Source organism: Triticum dicoccoides, chromosome 5A (assembly GCF_002162155.2).
Source record: "Triticum dicoccoides isolate Atlit2015 ecotype Zavitan chromosome 5A, WEW_v2.0, whole genome shotgun sequence".
In the NCBI taxonomy this organism is placed as follows: domain Eukaryota; kingdom Viridiplantae; phylum Streptophyta; class Magnoliopsida; order Poales; family Poaceae; genus Triticum; species Triticum dicoccoides.
The window spans coordinates 669,060,560-669,066,873 of record NC_041388.1 but is presented as its reverse complement, the minus strand read 5'-3'; the positions used below and the strand labels follow the sequence as shown (position 1 = coordinate 669,066,873).

Here is a 6,314-nt window from a genome sequence, read left to right as displayed (position 1 = left end):
CGCCGCTGCCCCACCACCTCGACGCCGCCGCCGACCCGGAGGTCGCCGACGCGCTCCTCGGCTTCCTCTGCGACCCGATCGACCCCGCCATGGACGCCGGCATCGACGGCTTCCTCGACCTCAGCCCCGTCGACCCCGACGATGGCGCCGACGTCGACGACCTGCAGCCGTGCGCCAAGAGGCCGCGAGCCGGCTGCGGCGGCGGCGACGACGGCCACGCGTGGCTCGACTTCGAGGGCGTCGATGGCCAGCCATGGAGGCCGGAGTTCGCGACCGAGTTCGTCCTGCCACTGCCCCCGCCCCCGCCGCAGACGCCTCACGCGGGGTTCGTGCGCGGAGCGGACGCGAGGAGAACCGAGGGCAACGGGCGCGTGGGCCAGACCGCGCCAAGCGCGGCGGCGAGGGAGCGCCGGAGGCGGATCAGCGAGAAGACGGCGGAGCTGTCGCGCCTGGTCCCCGGCGGCCACAGGCTGAACACCGCCGAGATGCTGCAGGAGGCCGGCCGCCACGTGAAGCTCCTCCAGGCCCAGGTCGGCGTGCTCGCGCTCATGCGCACCCTCGAGGTAACGATCAGCAGCAACCGCCGCGACATTCCTCTGTTCTTGTGCGCTTAACTGATTGAATTCCAGCAGGAGAAGATCGTACCGCCCGTGGCGAGAGAGCGAATGCACGCGCTGCTGACCTGCGGCGGCGTGCAAGAGCGGCTGGCGGCGGAGGGCAAGTGTCTGGTGCCGAGGAACCTGGTGGAGGCCATGGCCGAGGACAAGGCCGTCAGGTCCAACGCACCGCTGATCAGAGACCTCACCCGGTTCAACGAGTCGCTGCCGGAGCAATAGCTGCCGGACGCGGAGTCTCCGACCACGGCAGCAACGCGCGCGCTGCGCATCCGTGACCGTGTGCGTCTCGACCATGCACGCACGGTGGGTCGTTGTCGGTTTTTGAAGACAACAATCGTCGTGCATGCGCCGCCGCTGCTATCCCTGTGTTTTTTTGGTTCTGATAAGATGCATCCATGTGTGTGCATAGCTAATCGATAGGTTAATTAGGTGTAGGCATCACGGTTAATTTAGATCTGTTTGATTCAAGCTAAATGTAGTAACACCGCATGACACCGTCTGAACACCGCTCGATTTTGTAAGGGCATGTATGGGACGATGGATCGCATCATATGAATATATGATTATCGATAGATTTGGTGACTTTTAGTTCAAATATATTTTGTGATGTCGTTCTCCCCGTAGCCACCAAGAACCAATTTAGATAGAGGAGAGAGAAGGAGGGCCGAAAACCAGCGCACCCGGTTTCTTTCCCTTGGGCGGCGTCGGGAGGCAGGGCAACGCGAGCCCTTCGTTCCATGTGTATTCAGTAGTACACTTTTTTTAGCAAGGGTTTTGATTGCCCATGACTTTGGCTCGGGCTTGGTCGAGTAAGTTTCCTCTATATCTTCATTCGAAGCTTTGGTTATCCCAACACCTATTGGAGTGTCCTTAGGATTTGTGCAGGGACATTCGCGTCTTTTTGTTGTGGTACTAGTGGCCGCACGCATCTTCCTTGATGATAGGTGGCTATGATTGGATCTTAACATGTTGATGGTTGGGACAGTGGTCGTGGATGGTCTTCGTCTTCGTGCTCTTTGAGTTGTTGTTGAGGGTAGTTAGTGGAGTCAATAGTGGAAGTTTGACACTTAGGGACCGAGTTGACGTCCCATCATCCATTTTTGCGGCATCGACGAGGATTTGGCATCCTTTCCTCCCCATGAATGCCTTTCTAGTGCATCAGGTCATTTTTCGTGCTTCATGCTCCTCCCCCATCTTCGTGGTGTCCCCTTCGTCGTTGTTGTGGAATTGGCGAAAGTTGTGTTCAGGAGGTGCTTCTACATTGGTTTATCCGTGCATTAGCATGGTAACTTCCTGATTGCAGGATACACTGCAAGGTTGGCTCCTGCAATGGAAAATCAAGCGGGCGTAGCGACGGGAATTTTTTTTGAGATAACGGTTGGAAAATTAACTTTTTTCAGCGATCGATGGGAAAGTTAATTATTTATTTTTCGAGCTACGGGAAAGTTAATTAATACAGGCCCAGATTATACGATGGGCCGGGTTATAGCAAGGCCCGAACAACTCCCGACGCCGTCGCTAGTACCACCAGGAGGGAACGCAAAAAAAAAAAAAAAACCTAATCCAACGCGCAGACGTGGCGGTTCCTCCCCCGTTCGATGCGATGCGAGCTAGGGTTTAGGATTCCTGCGCCCACAACCCCCATATATAGCGCAGTCCTCCAGCCTCCCATGGTCCTCCCATGGTCTTCCGGCGGCCGCCCGGTCGTCTTGTTCTTGCTTTGCGTAGATCTTTTAGCTTTTTTTCTACCGGTCTTATCTTCTTGGCAGTTCGATTCGTTTCGTTCGTCTGATGCATCCCCCGTCAGATCTGTCACTTTCGTTTTATTATGTGATTGATGTTGCTGCCCTGTTCTATTCTCTTGGGCTTCTCTGTTGAATTCTTGATGTAGATGGAAGTGAGGATCCTTTCCCCAGCTGATCGACTATGATTATACTGTGCGCAAATGTAATCCTTTATCAGAGGATTCCAAGCCAGAAATCTGATCCATCTCATCGAACTGTCTCTGCTCCTCCCTTTGTTGTATTTTCTTTCTTATTTATTTGTCGTGAAATCAAATTGAATGGACGTGAGGATCCTTTCCCCAAATGATCGACTATGATTATACTGTGCGCAACTGTAATCCCATCAGGATTCCAAGCCAGAAATCTGATCCATGGTTCTTCCATATTTTATTCCTGTTCTTCGATTTTTGTTTATTGTTATTATCGTTCTAAATTTGGATGGACGTGAGGATCCTTTCCCCAAATGATCGACTATGATTATACTATGCGCAAATGTAATCCCATCAGGATTCCAAGCCAGAAATCTGATCCATCCACTTTATTATTATTTTCCCCAAACTAATTTTTCTCTTAATGGAAGTGAGGATTCTATCCTCAAATGATTGACTATGATTATACTGCGCGCACATGTAATCCTTTATCAAGCCACAGGTCTGATCGATTTAAATTTTTGCCACTTGCTATTCACTTGCTTATGTTTCTTTGCGACAGCTAATGTGAAGCGCTGCACAATGAGAGTTCTCAATCTCATGCTTTGATGCTACAGAATGATTCATCGAGCATCGAAATTACTTAATTGATTCAAAAGCTAATGGAAAATCTCAGGAAAAGCAGCTCTAATGTGTTGTATCCAGTTTGTTGACCTTGAGTCATGTTGAACCTTAGAGTTGTACGAAATGATCCGACTGATGGAAACTAGTTTACTTCAGTGGGTGCACGGTTTTGCTAAATCAGTTTATTTCGGTTTGCATCCATTCAGGTTTGGATACAGGAATTGTTCTCACTGTGATTCTGCACTCAAATTGTATGCACAGTAGTTGTTTTAAGGTTGACCATGTGTATTATACACTAATAAACTGTAACAAGTAATTATATTTCCATGAATCATTATTTTCCAAGGGATGTACTCCCTCCGGTCCTTTTTAGTTCGCATATAAGATTTAACCTCGTAAACTTTGACCAAGTTTATAGAAAAATATACTAGCATTCATAATGCGAAATCAACAACATTAGATGCGTCATGACTTTAATTTTCATATTGTATAAATTTAGAAATTTAGATGTTAATATTTTTTCATATAAATATGGTCAAACTTCACTTCAGACAATTCTTATATGCAAAGTAAAAAGGACCGGAGGGAGTGTTATCTTACTTTATTCTGGTGAGGTCGATTTGACCGCTGGATATTGATTCATGGTGTTAGCACTGATGCCTTTTCTTTCATTCTCTTCTGTTGAATTCATTATTGTTTATTGTCATTCTTGTGATGTGATGGTGATTCATATAGGTTTTTGGCAGTGGTGGCATTTGTCACCGTTAGCTTTTACTTATCTTTCCACTGAGCAGTGCTTCCAGATTTCATAATTTTTATTGTTTATTTTGTCTCTGTTTTTCTCTAATGTTACTTTGTCTGCTGTGCTGCGATTCAGTCAATAGACAGAGCTTACTTAACTATAATATTTGCTGTGGATGTTTGGGGAAATCAATTGTGATTATGATAGAACCAAGGCTTGTTTCTCGAAACATTTGCAGATGCCGCCTTCAGGGTTTTCACCCTGCCAGGCTTTAGAGATGATGATCCTTTCTGGTGCCTCTATCTTTTTGCACACAAACATTTTCACAAGTGCTGGAGTACAATGTACTAGACATGTTTAGCAGAATGATAGTTTCCCTATCCAAATTAATCTATTTTTTTGTTGCTTATTTTTCCTTTCTTTCTGTCGTGTGAATAGAATTGGATATTGTTGACTGGTGATGATTCAGGTCCGAAAGGATCTTAGCATATTTCTGTGACGCGGATTCATCCGCCATTTATCGATTCATGTTTTTACACAGACTGAAGCCTTTACCTTCCATCATCTTCTGTTTATTTCATTTCCGTTTCCTCTGATTTTGTGATGTGGTGATGATTCATATAGGTATTTGGCAGTGGTGGCATCTGTCACCATGAGCCTCCAAACCAAAAAACGACTTCTCTTTCCACTGAGCACTGCTTGAAGTTGTCATTCTTTCCTTTTTGTACTACATCTTGTCCCTGGGAAGAGCACTAGACCAGGAAGTGCCGTATGACACTGTAAACAGCAGCCGCTTCTCTGCTTCTGCAAGTGTCCATTCCTGTATCATAACCTCTGTGGTTTGCTCTGGGATGGAATACCATTTGCACCGGCCTGATTCAGCTGTGTGTGTGATTTGAAACGGGTCTCTGAGGGACTAAGCAATGATGTCTGTTCTCTTTCAACCTTTCTTTTTTTCCTGTTTTCTTGGGCCCGATGCCACGTCTCAGGTAGCAACATGCCTTTACCGGAGATGCTACATTGTGCCAACAAAGATTTTCACATTTGATAGGAACCTGTGGCTGTGATTCAGTAGGTACACAGAGCCGTTTTTTGTGATTACACGTATTGCCTCGCTGTAATAATTTTTGTAGTTTTTCTAGGAAATCAATGGCAATGATGATAGAACTAAGGCTTGTTTCCCAAAACATTCGCAGATGCCGCCTAAGAGCTTTCGCCCTGTCAGGCTTGAGAGCTAATGCTGCTAATTCCTTCCTTGGATGTCTGAGCCATGATGATTTCCCTAGTTTATTTTGTTGTTTTTGTTGCATCTGATCTTTCTTGCCGATATATTTCACTCTCTCAGGGAACTGGTTGACAAATGGTTGGCCTTACCTTTGGAATGTTAATACGGTATAATAATTATCTCATGATGGTCTATCATTTACTGTGGTAAATATAAGCTGAATTTTAGATTCTTTTGATGTTAAACATTATTAATCTTAAATAGGGTGGCAACTGTTGTCTCTCTATTCATTGTTCTTTCTTTGTTAGTTGTCTAATTCGGATCTTGGATGGAAATCCATGGAAGCAGGTGATGACACCAAGACAGGGACATCAGAACCATGTAATGGGTATGATAGACCAAGTCTATAATGGGAATCTCTCTGATGTTATCCGTTTTCCAAGCCTATGCGAATTTTAGTTATTTTCTTGCGTCTGCTTTGATTGTCAGCACCAGTGAGGCAGCTTTTCTTAGTTTATCATTTTGTTTGGGATTTTGTTGGTGCTATCAGCTTGGTTTAGTAAGTTGGTTGGAGCAAACTGCCGGTGATGGTGTTAAATATACTTTGCAGCGTTTTGCTTTGAAATGAACCTACAATCTGAGGCATTTGCAATCAATCCACTGTTGCCATTGTATGAAGTTAGCACAGACAGATCCACATTTCTCTATTTTTGTTTTGATCTATCAATTCAGAAATCCACTGTTTTGATTTTTACACAGGACCTGAATCGATTTTGGCGCCAAAAACTGACCATCCGTTCAGTATCTGAGCATGCGCAGATGCGGTTACTGGTGCCCCCATCCTCTCCCTCAGATGAGGTTGTTGCCCATGGCGTCACGGGCGTCCTCGCACAACCCCCAGCCCTCCGTCCCCATCCCTCCCTCGAGCGTCCATAGAAATTGTCTGATGACTCCGCCAGGAGTGGAGTGGACTGGCGCCCCCATCCTCTCCCTCAAGTGTCCTCGCACAACCCCATCCCACCGCCCCCATCCCTCCCTCGAGTGTGCATTGAAGCCGTCTGATTACTCCGCTAGTACTGGCTTCTCCGTGTCGCCGGCTGGCACCATCGAGAGGGCGGCAGGCATCTTTTAAATTCGCTGGCCGCGCAGGTGGGATCTCCGCATGGGAATTGG

At 46.6% G+C, this 6,314-nt stretch overlaps 8 non-coding genes and 2 pseudogenes across 8 annotated transcripts; all 10 read left to right on the top strand.

Moving 5' to 3' along the window:
- The first annotated feature begins 2,508 nt into the window (after positions 1-2,508).
- LOC119304530 lies at positions 2,509-2,607 on the top strand. Its single transcript, XR_005148343.1, has one exon. It is a non-coding gene; the product is annotated as a small nucleolar RNA Z103 (small nucleolar RNA).
- Positions 2,608-2,679: 72 nt separating this feature from the next.
- Positions 2,680-2,774, top strand: LOC119304534. The gene has a single exon (XR_005148347.1). It is a non-coding gene; the product is annotated as a small nucleolar RNA Z103 (small nucleolar RNA).
- Positions 2,775-2,839: 65 nt separating this feature from the next.
- Positions 2,840-2,934, top strand: LOC119304537. The gene has a single exon (XR_005148349.1). It is a non-coding gene; the product is annotated as a small nucleolar RNA Z103 (small nucleolar RNA).
- A 40-nt stretch (positions 2,935-2,974) lies between these two features.
- On the top strand, positions 2,975-3,063 carry LOC119304540 (annotated as a pseudogene).
- A 1,455-nt stretch (positions 3,064-4,518) lies between these two features.
- Positions 4,519-4,613, top strand: LOC119304654. The gene has a single exon (XR_005148385.1). It is a non-coding gene; the product is annotated as a small nucleolar RNA Z152/R70/R12 (small nucleolar RNA).
- Positions 4,614-4,652: 39 nt separating this feature from the next.
- Positions 4,653-4,833, top strand: LOC119304648. Its single transcript, XR_005148380.1, has one exon. It is a non-coding gene; the product is annotated as a small nucleolar RNA Z112 (small nucleolar RNA).
- A 52-nt stretch (positions 4,834-4,885) lies between these two features.
- LOC119304730 lies at positions 4,886-5,022 on the top strand (annotated as a pseudogene).
- Positions 5,023-5,066: 44 nt separating this feature from the next.
- On the top strand, positions 5,067-5,187 carry LOC119304453. The gene has a single exon (XR_005148279.1). It is a non-coding gene; the product is annotated as a small nucleolar RNA SNORD14 (small nucleolar RNA).
- A 295-nt stretch (positions 5,188-5,482) lies between these two features.
- Positions 5,483-5,572, top strand: LOC119304658. The gene has a single exon (XR_005148386.1). It is a non-coding gene; the product is annotated as a small nucleolar RNA R44/J54/Z268 family (small nucleolar RNA).
- Positions 5,573-5,716: 144 nt separating this feature from the next.
- LOC119304650 lies at positions 5,717-5,790 on the top strand. The gene has a single exon (XR_005148382.1). It is a non-coding gene; the product is annotated as a small nucleolar RNA Z267 (small nucleolar RNA).
- Positions 5,791-6,314: the final 524 nt, after the last annotated feature.